Source organism: Malurus melanocephalus, unplaced genomic scaffold (assembly GCF_030028575.1).
Source record: "Malurus melanocephalus ecotype Western Australia unplaced genomic scaffold, MMel_1.1 scaffold_62, whole genome shotgun sequence".
Taxonomy (NCBI): Eukaryota; Metazoa; Chordata; class Aves; order Passeriformes; family Maluridae; genus Malurus; species Malurus melanocephalus.
The window spans coordinates 2,125,201-2,148,659 of NW_026623294.1; the positions used below are offsets into that span (position 1 = coordinate 2,125,201).

The 23,459-nt window shown below is 41.1% G+C and overlaps 1 long non-coding RNA gene across 1 annotated transcript in view; it reads left to right on the forward strand.

Annotated features, from left to right (window-relative positions):
• The window catches only part of LOC130573683 (uncharacterized), a 12,403-nt gene extending 7,421 nt beyond the window's left edge, over positions 1-4,982 (forward strand). Inside the window, exon 3 of the long non-coding RNA XR_008965341.1 lies at positions 3,984-4,982. This is a non-coding gene — a long non-coding RNA (uncharacterized LOC130573683). The remainder of the gene's footprint in view (positions 1-3,983) is intronic.
• Positions 4,983-23,459: the final 18,477 nt, after the last annotated feature.

The window sequence follows — 23,459 nt, forward strand, 5'->3', positions numbered from 1 at the left end:
TTTTTTTTTTTTTTTTAATCTCACTTGGATTAACCTCTCTCGAAAATGAATATCCATATACTGAATATGTTTGGGTTGTTCTCTCCTGCAACACTGCCCTGACTGAACTGTGATTACTGACACAGAATTGCTCACCCAGTAATATCTGAAGTAAGTTCTGTGTGCCACCCAACACCAACTCCAATRTAACATCTTTTTGTGGGTTCTMTGGKTAGGTTTGGTTTTGGTTTTTTTAAACAATCTTTTATCTGCGTCTCTGCATCTCATGTTAATAAAAATACAAACGTGGATCATCCTATAACCTGCCTTAAACATATGTCTTTAATATCACTTAACATTTCACAGAATCAGAGAATAGTTGAGGCTCATCARAGGAGGATCAGGCATAGCAGGTTGCTCTGGACTGTGTTCAGCTGCCTTTTGGGTATCTCCAAGGATGAAGGCTTCACAGCCTCTTCAGCAAACTGTTCCAGTGTTAGACCACATGCACAGTGAGACATTTTTTTCTTATATTTWAATGGAATTTCCTGTATTTYAGTTTGTGTCCCTTATCTCTCATCCTTTCTTTAAATATCTTKGAGTAACCCCCTTTAAGTAATTGCAGTGACAGAGTTCTGAGAGAGCTCAGCACATCCTGGCCAGGGTTTTAATTCATGACACTCTTTTGACTTGTAAAGATCCTCTTTTTAGTACTCACAAGACTTCATTTGGACTACTGAGTCCAGTTTGGGGCTCCTAGTAAAACATGGCCAAACTGCAGAGAATCCTGTAGAGGGACCCCAAAATGGTTGTGGTGATGCAGCACTCGCTGTGGGAGCAGGGCCTGAGTAAACTGGATTTGTTTAATGTGGAGAAGAGAAGGTTGAGGGAAGGTCTTCATGCTGCACACAACTTCCTTATAGGGAGTTCTAGGAAAGACTGAGTTACAGGCATCAGGGATGTGCACAGCAAAGGGAGAGAAATTCCAGCTGCACACATGGAAAAAAAAWTCACCAGAGTATTTAACCACRGGAACAGGTTGCTCAGARAAGTGGTGGGATCTGCACACTTAGAGACACTCAACGCCTGGCTGAACTGGGCCCTGAGAAACATGAAGTAACTTAGTAATTAGTTATGCTTTGAGCAGTAATTCTTCCTCCAYCCTTGCTTTTGGCATACCTTTTCCTGAAAGCTCACCTATAACTTATGGCAAGATAATTGCCTTCTCTGGGCATAAGCATTTGTGAATGCCAAGCTTAATTCCCAGTCAGAGCAGAGAGCACATTTAATGACRCAGCTCTCTGGTAACAGAACACGTTTGGCATCTCCCATGGCCTCACAGTGCCTGGAAGCAAAAAGCTCAGTGCCCTCCAGGGCAGTGAGAGCAAGTCCAAGATGAGTAACTCTTCCACAACAGGCAAGATGGAAAAGACTCACAACAGTCATGAAAACATTGCTCCTTTGCAGGCAGACTTATCCCTTCTTTTCCATGCTTTCATGTAATCCACCCACCACAGAAAGTTGCTAACGAGGACTTGGAAAGTRAAATGTGCATTAAATGAATGGGTTTGGCAGAGGGAACATCTGTTTATGAGTAACTTCTTGTTCTCTACATATGATAATGGTTATGGATTAGTGTGCAGAATACTGAACTTGTTTACAGCTCCTAGGAATTGTATGTTTTGAATCATTAATAAGGAGTGTTTTCAAATGCAGAATTTCTCATCAACACAAGTGTTGCTGCTTTTCCCCTCCCTCAGTAGGTGCAGTTCAATTTGCAAATTAAATATCAGTGAGATTCACTTAATGTCACTCTTTCAGCAGCCACAGAGATCAACACTTTTATTGTCACAATCTGTTCTATTTAGTATACTGATATTCATGACAGTTACCCAGCAAAAAATAGAACCATTTTCACATGATCTCAAAAAGATATTCCAGTTTTAATCTGACATGACACCAAGGAAAGTATAGGAAATATTTACTGGGATGGAGTGGGTCTTGTTCAAAATTAACCTGGGAAACAAAGAATCTAATATGAAATTATATCGAGTTCAGAATATATCYATTGTCACTTCTTTCTCCTTACAGAAGGGTAGTCACTTCTAAGGGAGATGGGTTAACCACAAGTTTAATGAGGAGGACTTTGCCTCTAATGCTCTTCCTTAAAGAGTTTTCCATGACCTGATTCTCACCTTTTKAGCTCAGATGCTTTCATCTCCTCTTGCTTTTCACTCTACTCTTTAGGCAGCTCTTTCTCTTGTGGAGATGATACCGCCTTTAAAAGCAATAAAATAACTTTTTAGTACAAGTATGTGTGTGTAAATCCCAGCTAGGTGTTACACTGACTTAAGCTCCAGCCAGTGTTAAACGSAGGTTTACAGAGCTGTGGATTTGCCGAACTCCCTACAGACAGCACATGGCTTTTGCTTGCTTCTCCCTGTCATTTTCATGTGGTATTGCCTCTGCCTCGATGCTTATTTTCTCTAGATTGCAACGTGAGCCTCGCGAATGCCACCACTAGAGTGTGACTGGGAGGTCTGCATTCCAGTTCCCCATCTGAGCCSGGGGCAGAGAATAGTCCATGACATATTCCAGTAGGAATGCCTTTTTTAAAAGAGCTTTTTGGCAGCACTCCAAACACAGCAAGTGCGGGATCAGGATCTGATTTCACCTCTAATGCAAGAAATGTTAATGTGAAAACTTCTCTTCCACAGAAGAGATTGCAACAACAGTTAAAACTTGTAATTAGTTTCCCTGCGTTATCTGATTTTGATGAACTTGCACCACACCCTCCCTAACCACTCTCATGCTCTCGCATAGCTAAACTAATTTGAAGGGAATTGGCTGTGTGGTTTTTCCTGCATTGGAAAAGATACTCAAAATTACTTGGGGATGGCTGGACAAGTTTATCAGATGAGATGACAAGAAAAAAATATTAAATCATAAGAAAATGCACGACTCTATTTTCAACTCCTTATTACTGCTTTGCCCAGTGCAGAATCTGAGGGAGKAAGTCTCTAGCTGTGATGTGCAGTGGCCTCTGAGCAAGCAAGCCCAGGAYCAATGCCCAGACAATCTTTAAATCAGCTACTCATGATGGAACATTTTCATAAAACAATTAGCCCATTCTCCACTCAACAGTCTTCAAGAAAGACCTGCTAAAAATAAGCCTAGGGAATAGTATTCACCTCTACCAGCTACYAAAAATCAGCAGATCAGCAGAGACATTTGCTTCATGTCACGCTGCAATGTTTCACACACCCTTCACCTGATGTTTCACAGTCCTCAGTGCTTCCTACCTTGCTGTGTACCACCTCTCCCCTTACCACACCCTCTGTGGTCCATGGGTGTTTTACCTCAGTCTGTTAAAATTATTGCTTGAAAAATAAACTGATCTCAAAGTGATTGTTCCTAACCAGTACCATGAAAATTGCAGCTTGTCTCACACCTATAGTATAAGCTTGGCTGCTCAAAGACTTATGTACAGTTTTTGAGTGCATAGACTAGTTGGTCTCATGAAAATTAGACCTACAGTCCTGTCCTTGCTTGTGTTCTTAGACYTTCAGAGCTATTATCATGATATGTAGTGTCAGGGACTGGACATAGACACTTCCCATTATTACAGGAAGGCTTAGGCTCCCTTCTGGAACCAAATCACTCAAACAACAAAGATTTTGACTCACAACAAAGGCAGAGTGGCTCCTTTGCTATCTCTGGTGGTTTGTGTGAATGTTAAAGAAATGCAGACACAGCAGAGAAAAAAAAGTCAGTGACTATATGCAGACAAACATAGACGTCTTCATAGCTGAAGAAATGGGAAAAATCCCCCACCCTTGTACAGACTTTTGGCTGAAAGATAATGCTTTTGTTCCCAGCTCCAAGATGCTGTCACTCCTATTTGATTTCTTCTGCTCTAAAAGAAACAGACTTCCGCTCATGCTTTGTAAATGAAAGGGATTGCATTGAACAAATGTTTATTGTTATCTTTTTCTTCTTAACAGAAAGTGCCTGTGGGGTCCCTCCTTTCAGTCAATGGCTTGTCAGAAAGCATCAATAGTAAGACTGAAGGAGTTTGATGTTTTACCTTCATTCTTATGAGCCATTATTGAACCAGAGGAGGGAAAAGCAAGTTACACTGGATGGATGCTGGAGTCCCTGAGCACAGACTGTCTATATTGGAACTGAGCAGATATTTGAGCTTTGATAACTTTGTTCATAAATGTTCCAACACACTGTTAAAGAGAGGATACAGCCTGCAGCAGATATGAGCCTGACAGTTCCTCTTGAAAAGATTAAATCTACCATATCTTCTATGGAGATTTGCACAGTCAGGAAAATTACAAACTTAAAAACATTCCAACTCATCTTCCAAAAACAAGACCACATATCATGATGTTAGAATCTACTSATTTCTATATTTAAAACCAAAGTGTTTCTAAAAGCTCATGATTATTTCTCTCTGAAAGCTTGAGAAGAATAAACCATCCGTCTGGGTCTTCAATCRTTCTATAGTATATCTACTTACAGGTACAAAATGTGTAAGAATATAAAAGGGTATTTTGCAAGTCTGAAACTTCAAAAGTTAAAYACCTTTAATAAACCATCTTCTCCAATGCTCAACCCTGGATAATCTAAAAATACCCAGATATCTTGAGTTCAGAAACCCAGATATYTTGAACTCTGCCTTACTCCTCATTGTATCACATTGACTGTTTTCTCTTGTGAAGACCCAAGGATAACAGAGATGTGGAAAAAGGCAATGGGGAACAACTGTGTGGGACATCAGCTCCTGATGACAATTACCACAGTGGCAGAGATGACTGGAAATGTAAGGTGCTGTGGCAGCTGGGTGCCTGACCCTGTCCCCTGGCTCTGAGCTGTAAAAAACTCCTTAACTCTGGGGATCAGACTTCTTAGGTCTGCTGTCAAAGCTATCAGAAGTACTGGTCTTATTACCATGACATAAAACTATTTATTAAAGCTAATAGTTTAAAAACACACCCCCTGCTAAATTGTGCACAGTCTCTCACACACAATGTCTTTCTAAACCTGAAGAAATTTATTAAAAAAACCCCTGAAAATATCAGAGTGATGGAAAAAAGTGAAACCCCTTTAACCCTCAGAATGCATCAGGCAGCACATTTTCTATCACCAGCCATAGCAGGCAGRTCTGGGCAGGCTTCCTTTGTGACCATGTACCGTACTGAGAGTATAAACACCAGATAAGACCCTCTCCAAACCCAGAGGGCTGCAGTACTGCCTGCTGCAGCATCTTTCACTTCCAGCAAGCAGCAGAGAGCAGAGGGGTAAAGGATGGGAACTGCTGGGAAGCGGGACAGTGCRGCTGGGACAGGGGCCTGTGTTGAACTCTTGAAGACAAAAGGCTTTCCTGTACATGAAGAGCATTTTAAAAGCTTCCTCTCGTGGCCTGAGAGTTCACAGGCTTGGTAGACAGACTCTAATAAAGCTTTTAGAARACTTTTTTTGCCTGATTTGAACATAGTGGCCCTGCAGAGGAAAGTGTTTCTCTGGAGATACATCCTGGCTTGGATGTGGTAGAGCATTTTTTGAGAAAAACTTTGTTAGCAGTCTGGAAGAGACATCCCTTTCACATCTGMAAAAAAGGGGAGTGGGAGTGGCACTGGGCTTGTGCAAATGGCTGGGGCATGAAATTAAGAGCCAGGAAGGGGAGGGGGATAGAGGGATCAAACTAAGGATCCAGGATTTGTGCAGAACCAGAATCAAGACAGCAAATACGTTGAAGCAAAAGACTCTCTGGGATTCCCAGGGTGTCTGTGGGAAGCCATGTACTCTTAGGTTCCCAGGGAACTCCCCAAGGTGCCTGTGGTGGCTAGAGGCATCTCTAAGTGTCCTTAAGCCTCACCGGAGTACAAACCARTTACAAGTCAGGATGGTGAATTTTTGGCCATCAAATCCATGAAGCATAACCTTGCCTGTATTCACTAAGCAATTTGGGAACTGGATAAAGTGCCTWGTAACATTCAAGGCAACCTAGCATAACAGTGATAGCAAACACACAGATGGCAGCATCACTTTTGCTGCTTCACATGCTCTCCCCAAATGTCCTGTAGCTACCAACGGCATAACAATAACTTCCTCCTAGTTCTCATTTTGCTATCACTGTTATCCACAGTACAAGTGTGCCCACATCTGGATGGCTGGGGACAASTATCACTCTATTGCAGTAGTGAGCAGGGGCCAGGAACTTGCTGTGGTAGGCACTGGTTACCCAGGCAGAGAAGAACTGCAAGACTGCAATGGARGATGAAAATGGAAATATGAAATATTGAATGTTCATATGAATGGAGCCTGGCTGAAAGGAAATGATCAGGGCCAGTTTTTCCCCATGCTCACCTCTTCAGACATGGCTGACAGGATGATGTCTAGGACACTGTCTGGCACATGAGAGCATTTTCCATCCGTAATTAMCCATCTGTGTCCAAAGAAGTAATGAAGAAACAGGCAACAAAGATTTTATGTGATACTTAGGATGCATTTACATCTCTTTGTACTGTCTGGATGATGCAAAGAAGAYAAAGGCCCTATCTTTATCACTGAAAGCATTTTAATCTCGTAGTTGATCATGAAGTCTGTTCCAAAACTGGTTACCACCGCCCATCTTGACACATACAAAAGCACCACAGTCACAACACACTGGCAACCACATGAGCTCAAAGTCTGAAGTCTCATTCTTGCTTTTTTTTTCCTGTGGGAAGTCCCTGTTTACATCAAATACATCATTGCTGTGGGAGACAAAAGCAGAGCTCTATCATTTATGATTATAATCTGTCTTGGGACATACTTTGCATTTCAGAAGTGTTAATCTCAAAATACTGGCCAACTTCTTTGTCCTCACAATTTCCTTCTATTTCAGAAATTACAATAGTTGCAGTGTGAGGAAGTTTCTTTTTGTTTTAAAGTTGCTGTGTGGTCCTGCACTGAGTACCATGTAGACCTGGTCAGAAATTTCAAACKGAATTATTTTCCCTGTAAAAATGCCTCACTTACCCCTTTCAGAGTTACTTTTTTCAGATAGAGTATATGCTGTKCCAGCAGAAGAGGGAGGCTAACGCTTTCTGACCTGAAGGTCAGGGTACCCTTTCTGGATGAAAGAGCTCAAAGGCTTAGTTACTATTTGATTACCAGAAAACATCTAATCTTTTCTCATGTCCTTCTAGAGAAACAAAAAAATGAAACAAAACTTTAAAAAGCCTTGGTGTTGACCTACTGAAATAATTTGAAAATTCTAAAGTCCAAATTGTTTTCATGGGATGCCATGAGCTTTTCATTTCACATCCCCCTCAACCAGTAAGTTTTATAATGGAAGTGACAGCTTTTAGTGGGACTGAACTTCCCCTTAGAACTGGGGTCATTTACATTGGAAGAGACCTTAGAAGTCACTTTGTCCTTCCTCCCKTTAAATATTGCTCCAGCAAGATCAGATGGCTCAATACCTTATAAGTCAAGTTTTGAATGTCCGGAAATGACACAGCTTCTCTGGGCAGCCTGTTCTGGAAGGAGCCCCCTTCATGGTGAAAACGATCCTCCTAACATCTGAATGAATTTCCCATGCTGCAGCTGGCACCCATTGCCTTTCATCCTATCAGTGTGCACCACACAGAAGAGTCTGACTCACGTTACTGAGCTGGGGAGAGCAAAACCATCTCCCTTGGCCTTCTCTTCATGGGACTGGACAAAACCAGCTCTGGCTCTCTCCAAACACCACRTGCTCCTGTCCCCTCACTGTCCTGGTGACTCTCTGCTGGTCTTGCTCCAATTTGTCAGTGAACTTCTTCAACAGGGAAAGAACTCCAGAGCAGACACAGTACCCCAGCTGTGGAATTCACAAGTRTGGAATACCAGAGAGGAAATGACTACTCTCGACCTGCTGGCTATATTCCTGCTAACACAGCCCAACATAYGTTGCTCTTTGCCAACATATTACAGATCACAGAATATCCTGAGTTGGAAGGGAACAGAAGGATCATCAAGTCCAACTCTTAAATGAATAGCTCATAAGGGATTGAACCCACAACCTTAGTGCTGTTGGCACCATGCTCTGACCAGCTGAGATAATCTCACATCCAGCTTGAGGCACACCAGGACATCCAGGCCCCTTTCTATAAAGCTGCTCCCTAGACAATTGGCCAAGCTGAGATGTTGCACAAAGTTWTTCCGAACCATATACAGSACTTGKCATTTGCMWTTTCTGATTGTCATGAGGCTCCTGKCAGTCCATTCCTCCCMCTGTCAGGGTCCCTGTAAATAGCATCCTTGGCCTCCAGAATATTGACCACATCCCTGCAATTTGGCATTATCCACACATTAAAAAGAGYTGGCCACAGTTCCAGTCCCAGGGGGACATCATCAGTTGTAACCTGTAATCCACCAGATGGATTTTGTACTGCTGATCYCAACCTTTTGAGTCAGGCAGTCCACTCAATTTTCTATCCACCTTAGAGGATTTTCTATCCACCTTGAGTCGCTTATACAGTCCATATCTGACCTTCTTCCAGAGACATAGTGAAGATGTCTGTAAGATGTTTTGAGAGCTGCAGYCCTTGTGTGAAAAGAAAACCACAATAAATTCTGATTTTCGTGTATTTGGTACATTTTCTGAGTGCTTGACTTTGCAAATTAACTGAGTTTTTGTTTATACAATTTTATTTATATTTATACCAAATGGGAAGTGTYAATATGGGGCTCAAACCCTTTTGAATATTGGGGAATGTGCACGTGGGTATGTTAGTGTGTTGCTTTTTGTTTTGCATTTGTTTTTTGTGGTTTTTTCCTGGTAGATGCTCTGAAATCCTGTGGGTGAAAGATGCTGTAGGAACAAGTGTGAGTGATTCTTCTTGATGAATCTCACTCACTGCAACTATAGTGACCAATACTAGAAATGCTCTACTTTTCCACAAATCTCCCGCCTACAGTAATGCATGATGTGGGTGTTCAGGTTTCTCTGTTTGCTGGTTGTCCCTCTGTGAACCTGTGRTTCATGAAGACAGTCCACCCCACTGCAGCAGTCACTGCCTTCCCATAACACTGGCAATAGCAAAAGTACATCTGACTTCAGGACCACMCCAGTCTTTCCCTCTGCCCCTTCCCTTCTCACATTAGACCAGGCCATCCTTGCAACAGCAAAAAATTAGTTTAACTTACAGTGCTGAGAAAATTTGAACTCTGTCTAAACAGATAGCAAATTTACTTCCTGATCAATGCTGAATGTGACTGCAGCAGGGGGAAGTAAAGATATTATTTGAGAATGGAAGGTTTTTTGCAAAGAAACAGAAGAAAACTTATTGAGAAAGCTCAGGACTCTTTACTGTACCAAAAGGCAGACAGGACKTTTGGCAACAATGTTAGTTAGCTGTCTTCCATAGATGAAACATCCACTTCTGAAGAAGAGGTTTTTGTGCTAGAGGACTGGCTGCAGGCACTTTTGGCAGGTTTGGATGGTGGAAAGCCCTGCATGTCACAACAGACACACATTAAAAAGTTCACCTGCWGAATGGGTCACACAGTGGAGTGGGTGCAGCTTGAGCACTGTCCCTGCCCTCCAGGACCGAGTCTCACCGTCAGAGAAGCCATCCCCAAAATGTGTGCTTATGGAAGACACTGGCTGTGAGATGGTCATGCATACTGAAATTTCTGGTTTGCCTCTGCTTAGAYAACAAGAAGAGCTTAGTGACAGCTTTCCAACAACCAAAATTAGGGAACTATTCAAGGTCTTAGAAAGCAGACTACCTTCTTATTTAAGAAAATAAAATAATGCACAAGTTCACAAAAAAGCTGTTTTGAGAAAAAACGTCTTTGTTTGCCCACAGCAACTGCAACTGCTGAAACTATCCAATACCCTGTTAAGTTGCTTTGGGTATCTGGATGAAGATTGGTGTTACCTGAGGGAGGGAAGCTTGACCGAAAATATGAAGCAGACCCTAGAGAAACTGATGCTTTCTTGTTGAAAAGTTCAGTTGGAAAGCATGAACACAAGGCAACAGTGAGAGAACAAACCCCACTGGACACACGCTGGGCACAGTGCTTAAGGCAGGACTGGAACGCACTCAGAGATGATGGGGATGTGGCTAGTCATAAGAGCCGGTATAGAATGAAAGCTTTGTAAAATTTGGCTTTGCTGTAAGTTCAGATGGGTGTATCTCAGGGTGGGAAATTGKTTCTTGCTTTTGTCATTGAGTTTTCAGCATTCATTGGGACACAGATCCAGGAGAGCAATGGCGTACCATGTTCTTACTGTGTGAGAATATCCTCACAGCAAGCCATTTACCTGATGGCTGGACAGTATCAGAGATGGTTATTATCTAATGCTAATGCACATATTTTGGTGATATTTTAAATATATAAATTAAAAAGTAATGGTATGCTTTAGAAGAAATCCCAGAGTTGATTGTAGATTAATGCTGTAGACATTAAAYARAATGAAGCTTTGGGGGAGGAAAATKACAATTGTMCATGTAATGTAATGATGTATGCTCAAACYTGTCACAGAATGAGAAATACTAAGGTCAGCTCAAATGTCTATGTTTTTCATTGTTTAGCATGAAAAGTGACAACTCTGCTCAGGAACATTGCTGTCTACAGAAAATGCCTTGCTGACTTCTGCCAACTATGGCTCAAACTCTTGTAATACCAGCTGGTATTTCCCCAGAAGTAATTTATTTCTTGMTGTGCCCTTGAAGATAGAAAAACCCCATTATTATTAACAAGCTTTTCCATCAGCAGTCTCAGCTTAAGGGTACTGTGGTGATTAATACTTGGGGAATGTCTGAACAGGGTTTGCATGCTGTGGAGGAACAGAATGCTTGTGCCATGCCTAGCACAAACTGGTCTGGCTTTTAGTGGCAGAACACAAGGTTAGACACGATAAAGAACATGGGTACTCTTGGAAAATGGTGAATCATGTTGTACTTACAGAAAGAGGTTGTTTCAGGGCAAGAACTAGAAGACTGCAGAGATGCACAAAGTCAGTGCTTAAGGGCAGATACAGCTTACAGGTAAACAGGTATTTATCTGAGTAACTCCATCAAGTCAGAATTGACTTACATCATATTTGCCTAATTAGTTTGGTAAATTGGTCCCTGATTTTCCATACTGTACTTTCTTTTTCTTTTTTTCACTGCTTTCTTTTTTGCTTCCTTTCTCAGCACCAACTACCAGRCTTGCACTGGTTTAGTCTATTCCATTCACACCCATGTTTACACTCTTTCTCTACTTGCCCTGTTTTACTTGTACATAACACAGTTATGAACATTATAAAGCTTCATGTACACCTGTGACATCCCAAAGTAACTATGATGGCCAAAAAAAAAAAAAAAGAGAGTGGTGTCATTTCAAACAAAGGACACAAAGAACCGGTGTGGTTTCTGACACCACTCATAGACAGTGGGGAATTTATTGCCCTTCAAGTCATCAATAGACTTTCTGATAAATGCCAGTTCCTCTCAAGGATGCAGTACCTGCAAAGTCTATGGAAATATTTCATCTGGTAATCTTATGMACATCAGCCTTTTTAGAACTACACTGCCTATGACTTACAAAGGCTGTGCTGTGCTGGACTCTGTCCTTCCTCTTTGGCACGAGGAAAAAAAATACTGCGTACACAATTTTTAAAAAAACAATAGACATTTTTAATACCCATGAAGCAATCATGGCAAKATAATATTGCTTTCTCACAAGAAGGCTTTCATTGTAATATAAATTATGAGGAAACATGGAAAGTAAAGACAAAGCCACTGAAAACTCACAAGRCAGGGTGCCATTTCAATGCAGTGAGCAAACGACAGATTTGAATCCTAATTTTATTTTAAAAAGAATTACACCTCATCATTYCCAGGGAGAGAATAGTTTCCTTGCCTGAATCGCATACCCTTTTATTTGGTGTAAGTCACTCTCTACATAGAAAGACAATTCTAGTCTCATTCATTTAGTCTTTCTGTTTTCTACTTGGCTGAGATGTCCAACCAACTCTCCCTTTCCTACGGAGAGCCACCCTTACCTTTCTTTGCTTTCCAATATGTTATTCAGAGTAATTTTCCTGCTTTCAGGACTCGGTCTTCATTATTAAAACTCCAAGTTATATATTTTTATTATTATTATTTTTCCCAATRCAAAGAAAATGCATTCAAGATTTAAAGCTAAAGATCATGCAAGCAGAACCTAAGCATCATAATCAATATTTAATTTAGCTAGATTTGCTACTTAATACTGAGTAGCCAAGTTCCATGCATTAATAATTGCACCTCTTGATTTTACAAGTCTTTACCAATACAAGCATCTGCAAGGATTGAGAGAACAAGCTAGAGACTCACACTTTGCAATTATTATAGCTATTTATCTTAATATTGCTTAGGAAAGGATTAAGATAACTTAGCTGTAAAACTTCCACTTCCAAGCCTTTAGCTTATTTTGGTGTCACAGAGAGCTGGATGGACCTAATCTGAGAGAGCTTTCAGAAAGCCTCAGCTTTTTGCACTGTTCAACCRAAGGACTGACTCTCATCTACACTCACAAAAGCAGGCACACACCTCATCTTAGAGTTCATTTAAAAAAYGCAATGAAGCAACAACCCAGCTTTGGCAGAATGAAAGGAGTGTGTCCTCACCTGGCAAGTACAGCAGGGTGATGGGGCGATGCTCAGACTAAAATCTGCCCAACCTAGTGATTTGTAATAGCTAAGGTATTTGTTTGTTTACAAATTGTAACAACTCCTTGAAGATTATTTGGCAATAGAAAACATTTTATCTGGTCTTTACAAGTTAATCTTGTCTTTAGAAGAGGAATCTGCACTTTGCACAGGGTTTTAACGATGCTTAGACTCTGCCAGTTGCAGCATTCAAGCAATGTCACTTGGCTTACCCATCTCTTCCCCCATTCCCAGGGTAACTGCCAATCAATATTCCCACCCTTTTGTGTTTCTATCATAAATTATTAAYACACATTTAAATATCAGTGAACTGATATGACAAAGTCCACTACTTGTCCTAAGTAAGATGCCCAGTTTAGGCATACCCATATCTCTGGTGAATGGATGAACTGCCCATATCCAAAAACATTTTTCTGGGCTTTGAATGGTTGGRAATTTGCCTGCAATTCACACAGCTGGAAAGAGACATTATGTTTTTTTACTTTGTCACTCTCTACTGGATATCTCTATGTACAATGAGCTTCAAGACAATAAGATGAGCAATTCCACAGTGGAAAGCTGAAAAAATACCATTGCTTCAGTGGAGTTACTCTGGATTTGCATTGTGGAATCTGGACAACTAATAATGGGTCAGTAGATCTTTTTCCCATCTTTTTTCCCCTCCTCAAGAAAGGCAACAAAGCTACTGAAACTGGACCAAAAATAAAGTGAAGTGTCTGTTGCACCGAGTTAATGCTGCACCCAGTGTTCTCATWAAGAACAGGGAGTTTCCACTTGGGAAATTCCCTTAAACACTGTGTTTATCCTCATGGGAGATGAGCAAGCAGCCAAGTAAGACAATGCAAAGGATTCAACTGCTCCAAAGGAAGATGGACCTTAGATTGCAGAGGGAGAATCAGAACTGCTATTTTAAATTTAACAATCACTGCAAGCACGGATCTCTTATTGGTCAGTGTGGCCAGTACAGGCTTCAACATGAACATCTAATGAGAGATGTTTACACTTGATCTTGCCTCAGCCTAGTGCAATAAAATATGTGGTAAAGGACACTTTTTCAAGTACAACACAACAGAAAATAGAAACAACGCAGCTTACACAAGAGGGTCTAAGACTGCTTAACTCATACATCTTGCAGAACTAAGAATATTTTTTATTCTGGCTGTTTTCATACCAGACAAGTGTCTCTTATGTTAGCTATGTTGCACCAAGAGCCTCACCAAAATTAGGGTGACACTTCAATGCAGCAAGGGTGACTTTTCACAATGCAGCATCCTGAACACTGGAGTTTTGTTCCCACAGTCCAGCACTGTGCACAGTAGTGGTGAAAGCAATGAGTCAAAATAAAGCCTCACRAGCCTGCTATTAGTACCTTGAGCTCCATTTACTCTTCCTCCCTTGCCTCAATGGATTCTTGATTGCATTTACTTTTCTCTTTTCCTTTGAAATTTCCCAGARGTATCGGGATACCAGAAGGCAAGTTGGACCCCAGCTCTGAGAACAGACTGCTTGCTTCCTCTAATGCTGTGAGGAATTTTGGCCCTGACCTCTACTGCACAGGCCCAGGTGCTGGCAAGGACTGTACAAGAACAGAGAAACACTTTTAAGATATGATCATGTGTGCCTGGACTGCAAACCCAGTGAGCAGAACGGATGAGATTTGGAAATACTGTGGGTTATAAAGCAGCTCCTTTTTAACAAACTCATCTTCACCCTGTGGGACTGGAGCAGTCTGAGCAAAGTAGCTCCACAGCTAGTCCAAGACACAGCTGGAGAGCACTCCTCAGCTTCCTGCATTCACACACGCAGTGTCTGGCCTGACTTCTGAGACTGGATGCTAGATTTAGGACCTGGCCATCAAGTGCTGTCATTAAATGATGTGCTAAGAATGGAGAAATGTCACTGAAGATCTTCCAAAGCTCGGATTCCATAGCTCATGCATCCTTTTGCTGCCAAACTTGTTTCCAGRATGAAAACTGATCCCTGCTCAACAGGGAAATGTGAGACCCCCTACATCCACCAGAATGAAAAAAGGGAAATGTCTTGTTCACAATCCTTCCTACYCTGCTTACACTGAACCTCAGCAAGAGGCAGTGACACAGGGAATGAATTTCTTAGAAACTGTAGGAAATGGCAAACACCTGTCTCAGCTTCTCTGTTTTAGTCTTCTTTCATTTCCATTACGTCTAACTGAAAATAGGCAGGTCTTCCGTGCTTGGCCATGATTCTGGATCTAAATCTTCTCTGGACACCAATTACTTTTGCCCACAGCCACTGAAATCAATGGAACTTGACACACTAGAGCAGAAGTCTCAGCTGGAGAGKGATGATATAAGATCAGAGCTTTTGTCTGCAATTCATGCATGCCTAAGAGTGCTAAAGRAATAACAGTTAACAACGAGACTATTAATTGACATATCAAGGAATTTATATTCCTTTGTCATGAATGTATTGGGTAAAGTAAATATAATTACATTGAGTAAAAAAAACCCTACAGGCTATCAGTACCAGTAGTTAATTTTGAAGACTTTTAATGCATATTAATGACAATATCATTCAAAGATTGTAAGTTATGCTGATTTCACTGGCAGGGAAGCAGAGGTTAAGTAAGTTTTTAAAGGCCACACAGCAAGTAAGTCCTTGGATTTATAACTCCCAATTCTTCCTTCTGCTCAGTCCAGCAGGTCATGCTGACTAACTGTGGAATGCAGATTTCCAACGAACTCTTAAGGGACAAGAGGAATCAGAAGGAACAAAAGGTACAGATAAAGTAAGCATTAATTCTAAAAAATAAAATGTTTTCCACKATTCAAAAAACACAAGTCAACTTTTGTTTAAGTTGTCATACCTCACCAGAGTGTTAGCCAGGAACAGGAGCACTAGAAGAGCATGAGGGAAATCGTCCTGATGGCGTTTTTAACAAAACTGCAAGGAGACACAACAGCTTTATGAGATTTCCAATACAAAGGAAATCTAATASGTGTCTGAGATTTCAAAAGAAGTTTATGGAGGTTTATCCCAATGTAGTTGTAAAGTTCAGAGAAGCCAGAATGGTTCCCTTCCATGCAGATCTTGGCAGGCATGAGACTGTAAGAAACAAGCAGTGATACTGTTATTTTAGCTTCTTGAAGAATCTATGCTACTGCTCTTCTATGCTACTGCTCTATATTATATAAGTTTGCTCCTCAGAGTTGGACCTATCTGTACGTACCGGAATACTTATAAAAACCAAACCTGTTTTARGCAAATTAGGAATTTAAATACTAATTTACTCATCTTAAAAAATGAAATATTGTCAGAAAAACTAAGAAAATTAAATGGAACTGACCTTGCAATTTCAAAGACCTTTTGTCAGACATTAACCAAGACAAGTGTGAAAGGAAGTGCTGATTGCTTGACAATACTATAACCAGACCATCTGGAATCTAACTCTGGAGCAGGAATAAAGAATTCATTTCCATTCCATCAAGAGCTTTCTTCCATAAAAAGTTAATTTCATTTCATAGGTAAACAAAAGGGAGTTTCTCAACCTGACACMGCTCCCTGGATAATCTGAGAGTACTTGCAGAGGCCTTAATGCAGTTCTGCAGCTGCAAACTGCCTTCTCTGTGTACCCTCTTCTGACTGCACCTCACTTATGCTTGCACACCTTATGACATAAGAAAAATGCCAACCTTTTGCTGGCAGATTAAAATAAAATACCTGCAACAATCTTTCTCATGTACTGAAAGACAGGTAGGTACTGAGAGTCAAGTGACAAAGTATCAACAAAAAAATCCGCAGAGATTACAAAACTGAATGGCCCTGTTTGAACTTGGCTTTGATTAAAGTCAAGCAGCTGGAAATACCTCTCATCCCATACTCACATTTAAAAAATAGATGGAGAAATTATGTATTCTGATACTTCATTTAGAACTTGACATTCTAAACTTACTGTGCAGGTGGTTAAATCAGAACCAGATATTACTCCTACTATGCATTACTGTTTCAGAAACAGACTTCTGAGACCTTGCATAATGGAAACATCTCAAATAATGTTATAAATAAAAATTTCACATTAAGAATCTTATTAGCTTTACTCAAGAGGAGAAACTCCAATTCTACTAATATTTCTTGTTACAAAACTAGGAATATTTTGCTCACCTTGAGAGCTCTGGTAAAATTACATGTAGATTTCTGTAACTAGAAGAATGAAAATATTTCCCTCAAACTCTTCTTCTTTTTTTTTTTGCCAGGAGCATGCCTGCGTCTGCCCAGTTTTCCTCGGAAACATCTGCAGTTTCTAAGGAAGTTGCTATCTCTCTCTGAATCTTTCTACTTACTCTTTTTGATCCATTACTTTTAACATTCCTCCTCCATGTGCCAAAAAGTCACACTGAAATTCAGATCCTWATACTTGCCTATCCAGGGGAAGTTACTGAAATGAAACATTTTTATGAAGAAACTATGACCTGTCCTTTGCACCAGCGGCTCTCACACATGGTTTGCGGCCTCCAAGCTGGCCATGCAGAGAGACAGACTTCGCAGCACCGACTCCACCTGCTCTCCTTCCTCTCCGCGTGCCACTGGGTGCACATCCTTGTCTCATATGTGAAGTGACAGGGCACAGCCAAAAATGCCATGGTATGTTCATAAAGCATGCTAGGTGTGCAGCTGGTTCAGAGAGCTCATGGACACTGGGTGGGTGGGTGACTGGCAACCACAGCGGTCTCAGCTCTTAACATCTGGTTTGGCCTCAACAGACTGTGTCCTATGCCACTTGCAGCAGAAGGGGAGTATCTGCAGCGTTGTGTCCACTCCAGAGGCTGTTTCAGCATCCTCCATATTGTCTGTTACCAAGCAATAGCCAAAAAGTRGTAAACCTGGGCCATCCCTGTATGCTGATCTGTGCTCCTGCTGCACACTGCAAATGTCCAGAGTCTACAAGATCCTGTTCCATAGAGCAGAGAGTGGTCTCCATCCAGTCCCAATATCCAGTCTTAGAAACAGTGCAAAGACTCCTTATATCYACTCTGACCTAAACCAAGTTCAGCTTGTTCCCAGGTCACATTTTGGACATTTTCTGATGACAGCTGAAGTAATCCACACACTCAGCCTGATTTAATAAAAGTAACGAAAGAATTAACTACAGCATTAAAGACAGGAAGTAAAACTGAAAACAAGGCTCACACAACAAGGTTAGCTTCTTGTATCACTATTACAGGAAAGTCTAAATTAAAAAGATGATTACTACTGACAGCAGTGAACTAGTGAACTGGAGCCAACTGATAACCCTCTCTTCAAATATATTCTCTTCCATCCCATAAAGGTCTTTCAGTCTAGATGAAGCTAGGCAAATAAAAATACCTTGGAAAGGACAATGGCTCAAGTAAAATGGGGGATAGTGTGCTGTAAACAGCAAAGATGAAAAAATGGAATTACAGGGAAGCTTTATGAGCAGAATCCTCAGTGCCTATGAAATGGTGTAAATCTCAAGCCTACATGAAGCATAACAGAGGCATGGAGCCTCTGAAGGGCAGAAGATGAACAAAGAGGGGCAGAGTTAGGAAGAATGCAGTGGGAGTGAGAGTAAATTTCTGTTAGGACTACCTGACTCAGCTTCCCAGCTCAGATGAAGCCAGATGCATGCAAGCACTAGTGCCAGGGCAARGGCAAGGAAGCAAACTGGGAATAAAGTAGCCAAGTGCCTGGGTGCCAGCAGGAGGGGAAGTCTGTAGCCTTGTACCCTTATGTTAGTAAAGATTTAAAAACTGGCTTACAGTTTAGATTGTTTTCTTGGCTTAAAAATATGCATAAAGTATTCCTAATCGTTCTACTGGAACATAGCTTGTTTCTTGGAGGAAGACACAAGTTTTCAAACTACACCTTTGCATTTCAGAACATACATAATGGCGTAAAGTTTCTACAGAACAACTGTAGTTTGGGTAGAGTGACTCTGAATGCCCACCATTAAATCCCCAGGGTCCTGGAAAGCCTGAAAATGCCATGAATAGACAACTTTCCAGCTTTATTGCTAGACTATCTTTTAATTCTCCCAAGCTGTTTGCTCCATCTCCAGAAGCTTTCTGGAGGACCAAGTTAAGCCAAGGACAGTAGTTCCTCTAATCAGTGTTGAATTTCACATGAAAAATGGGACAAAATGATCAAGTTTTTAACTAAACAAACTGTACTATGCTAGCAAATGAGTTTCTACTTTGTGAAACAGACAGCATAACTCTAAAAACCAAAGAGAACTGATATTTTAAACTGAAGAATTCACCTACTATCAAAGTAATGATAGTGGGGAGCTTGGTGGGGGAAGCACACCTCTGAGAGGTAAGTAATGGGATCTACCCTTCYATCACCAGGACCAAGAAAACGTGTCACTAAGTGCAACAAATAAAAACAGAGCTGGTGGTATATTAAATACCAATCTGAGAACAAATGACAAACACCAGGATTCCTTAAATCAAACTTATTTCAAACTGATCTCAATGGAGGCCCTGTTTGCTATTCCTAAACCTCTTTTTGGCATAGGAGTGCACMGAGTAAGGACACCCACATGCTCATTATGTGTGCACATTTGCAGGCTGTAGTTCTAGTAAACATTAGATTAAAGAAAAAAGTTCGTTGAACTTTGAAATAAAGAAACAACGCTTTGAATTCTATTATAATCACAAACTTTGAGAATGGCCTTCCGTTCAAGCCCTCTGTTCACCACTGGTGTTCACTGACTGACATAAAGGTTCAAACCAGTACCATAAATGGGAAAATGACCAGTTCTGTACRGAACACATCTGGCAGGACTGTGCAGTCCACATACAAGCTGTCATGACTTTCAGTGGGATACTCCATTATTCTTCATGTCATCTMCAGAAACTGGCCTTGCCAGCTTAAACCTATCAATATCTACACACTTCATTTTTGTCAGAAAATATCTGTAGCCCAAACAAACCAAGCCAGATGTTCAGCCTGCAATGAGACAATCATATGAGGATGAACATATGGCATTTCAATTCTTACATCCTAGCAAAAATCCATTTGCTTACCTAGTTTTGTTTCAGTATGCACACTTCATTAAGCCAGACAGCCTTTAAGCGTTACTACCTTCACAACACTGCAAGGCTATGCCAGCTTTTCTTTTAGAAAACTTAACTGCCAGAGGTTTTTTTCTTTGACAAATCCCTTGTACTATGGAATTTGGCTCATTAGGGAATTCATATTCTGCAGATYAAAACAAATTTACTGTGATTTTCTTGTTGCTTTGCACTGAGAATGTTATCTGTTCTTTTTTCTTTGGCAAAAGAAAATGAGATATTATTGTATATACTTGATCCTTCATCTGGATTCCTGCCTTCTGATGTTTAGATAAACACAACTTAATTCRTCAGAAATATTTAATGTTTTACAAAGAGCTTCTGTTCACATTTGGTARAACTTCTTTTGCTAACCTATCTGCAGAGGGATCCTTGTATAAGAGGAATCAGTTCAGCTTCCACATGAGCAGCTGTTAATGTAGGCACACATTCAAACATGCAGTTGTCTGAAATAGCAGCRCTCTAGACGTTGAAAGTCAAGAAGGGGCAGCTCAGGTTGCAGGGCTGCATGGCCACCCCTGTGAGATGGTGTAATCACAAGMCAGTGAAATCCTTCTCCTGCTAGGAAGGTATTACTGGTCACTCCTCACACTGCTTACAAGCACGGGGACTGGCCTTTAAGCAGTGATTCATGAAGGTATCACACTGCTCTGCCTGCTGTGCTGCTATATTAGCTCACTGCAGTCACTTCCCTCTTGGTTTCTGCAACCCATACATAGCACACAACAAATTATGTTCCAAATGTCTCTCCCCCCATTTTTTCCTTTATCCAGAAGGTAGTTTAAAATCATAAATGAAAGCATGTGTCACTTGAAGCCATGGTTGTGAGTTGTTCACTCTTTGACTTCGTAAGATATTCCAATTTGTTGCTTCTTAGTTAGGCAATTTCCAATAGATTCCCGGTTCCCTTGGCATTAATGAAGAACAACAGTTTTGTCTCATCACAGTTATTAGGAAATACTGGTTGCTCAATGCTTAGTTATAGCACTGAATTACAAACTATAAATGCCTACAGCAAAGACACATTTTTCAGGGTTCTGCACACGCAGACTGCTCAGCTGAAACACCAGAGCACTMGTCCTGCTTTGCGTAAGAGCACAGACACAGCAGATCACTGTCAGTCGGGGATTTCTAGTGCTCATCTCAGATTTCTCTGGCAGCATGACCCTGGGAACACTTCCCTTCCCAGCAATAAATAGCAAAGAACTACCAATTAGTTGCATGTTTCCTAATACTGTATGTTTTTAAAGCGTTCTCCCCTTGAATTTGTTAGAGCAGTACAAAAAATGCCAGACGACATAAAATTCAGTGAASTACTTAGATATGATTAAGATAACAAGCACATCATACTACTCTGTGAGTGCGTGTCCAGAATTACCTCTATTGTCACCAGAAATTAATTTAATAGTATTAATACAGATTCAAGATTCATGATTCAACAGTATTTCAGCACTTAGAGAATTYACCGAGAACTGCAGGTTATGAAACTGTGCAATGACAATTCTTCTTGAAACCTCCAACACCACTGATGCAATGTTCATGAACAATTGGCAACATTTTTTGTAACACTTTGGATGACTRAGGAAATTTTACCAAGTGTATCACAAGTAACCCTGCAATGATTAATGCTGAAATGTAAAAAAAAAGAACAAGTAATGAAGGAAAAGCATTCTGACYTAATTTTCACCTAATTTTTGAAGATTATTTTTACCCACCAATTCCAATACGACTTTAACAAAGAGCGGATTTCAGAAACAGGAACAACTTCAGAAACAAGTTAGTTTGTGTCTTGGGGATGTCTTTTTATCCCATCCCATTTTGTTCCCTTTTATTTTTTGTTTTGTTTTTGTGTCCAGGATGGTCACTGYCCCCACAACCCAGYTTGGGGGATATTGCGATAGTTGACAGCCAGCCCGACATTTCCTGCAAGAGTTGAGGGGTGGGAAGCGAGGTTGTCTCTCTGTTCTGGTGGAGGATTGGATTCCGGGAGGCACCCAGTGCGATCACTCTCACAAGAGATACAGTTGCCGCTTGGGTTTTGCCTGTTTTTTCCTCCTTTTTCCCTTCAGCACCATGACTGGARTTTACTAGCTCCTTTCCCTGCTTTTTGGGAGCCCGGAGCCAGTGCCTGCCACACTGAGACCCGGGAACACCCAGTTCCCCGCTGGGGGAGCCACCCTATCTGCACAGCCCAGACCCAGGATCACCGGTGAGCTACSCAGGGAGCAATCTCTTGCCACAGCTGCGGTGTTTCTGCCACCTCTTGCTCRCTACCMCAGGTGAGCCAGCCCCTGCCTCCCCAGCCAGTCCGAGGTTCCTGCTGCAGGCCGTTCCACTGTCCGGCCCGCCCGCCATCACCGCGTGAGGGAGAGAAGTGACTGAACCCGCGCCACAGCGCCCCCAGCAGGCGCGGAGGAATCATCGCCCCCACCCTGCCAGGAGCCACCAGCGCCCCTGCCGGCTGTGACCGGAACTGCGCCACAGGGGAGGGCAAGACAGCCCAGAGAAGGTTGTCTCTGGGTTTCTGGTTTTGTTTGTCGTTGCTATTGTTGTTGTTGTTTGTTTGCCTTATTATGGATAAAAAACTGTTATTCCTTTTCCCATATTTTTGCCTGAAAGCCCTTTGATTTCAAAGTTATAACAATTTGGAGGGAAGGAGGTCACATTCTCTACTCCAAGGGAGCTCCCTGCCTTCCTTGGCATACACCTGTCCTTCAAGACAATTTTTTTGTCAGCTGAGAAAGCTATCTGTTCTCTTAAACATCAGTTTTAGGTAACATTTAAATATATACTAGACTTGAAAATCCTGAATATAACAATAGAAAATATTAGCCTTTTTTTCATTTTCTGATAAGTTATCACTTGCAATTCTGAATAAATTACTAAATTCATATTTCTGTAAGGAATTATAACCAAACATATTTTGACTAGAAAAAGAGCTACCTAGCTAACTAGCCATAGTTGATAATTTTTACTTATTTATTAAAAACAGTCTTAGAGATTAGCTGACTCATGGTAAAATCAAACTTGCAATCAGCTGCAGACCCAGGAACTACCTAGATCTTTTGTTTCAACATTTCAAAGTGAAACCATATTCTTCTCTCATAGGAGCTTTTCATGATGAAAAGTCTCACAATGCCAGATCATGTCTGGTAATTAAAAACCTGTTGTATTATGGCAGCCAGAAACAGTATCTACTCATGTCAGTCACCCAACAGAACATCCCCGGGTACAAAGCAAATTACCAATATGAGTGAAAACAGAGCCCTAGAAGATAAAGAGAKATGGTACATTAACAAGCTACTGTGAGGTAAGATAGGTGTAATCTTGCCACRGGATAAATATGAGCACCAGGACAGCCCACCGCAGAGGAGCCTATGTCTCTTCTTTTTACWCTCCACCTTGCAATATCTTGTCCACCAAGTTGTTTCATGTCACTGGAAAAAGAATCACTTCATACCTCCATGTTTGTTTTCCCTCTCACCTCCTTATTCCATTTTGGCTCATAAGTCTAAGAACAGCTTGAGACAACAATCTGTCTTGGATTTGAAGAGTGACTAATCTTGAATCTGTATTAACATGAAATTAATTTCTGGTGACAGCAGGGATAATTCTGTACCTACACTAGAAGGATAGTATGATGCACCTATTATCTTAATCATATTTAAGCACTTCAGCTGAATTTTGTTGCCAGGCACAAAAGTGAGTAGCTGGATCAAGGT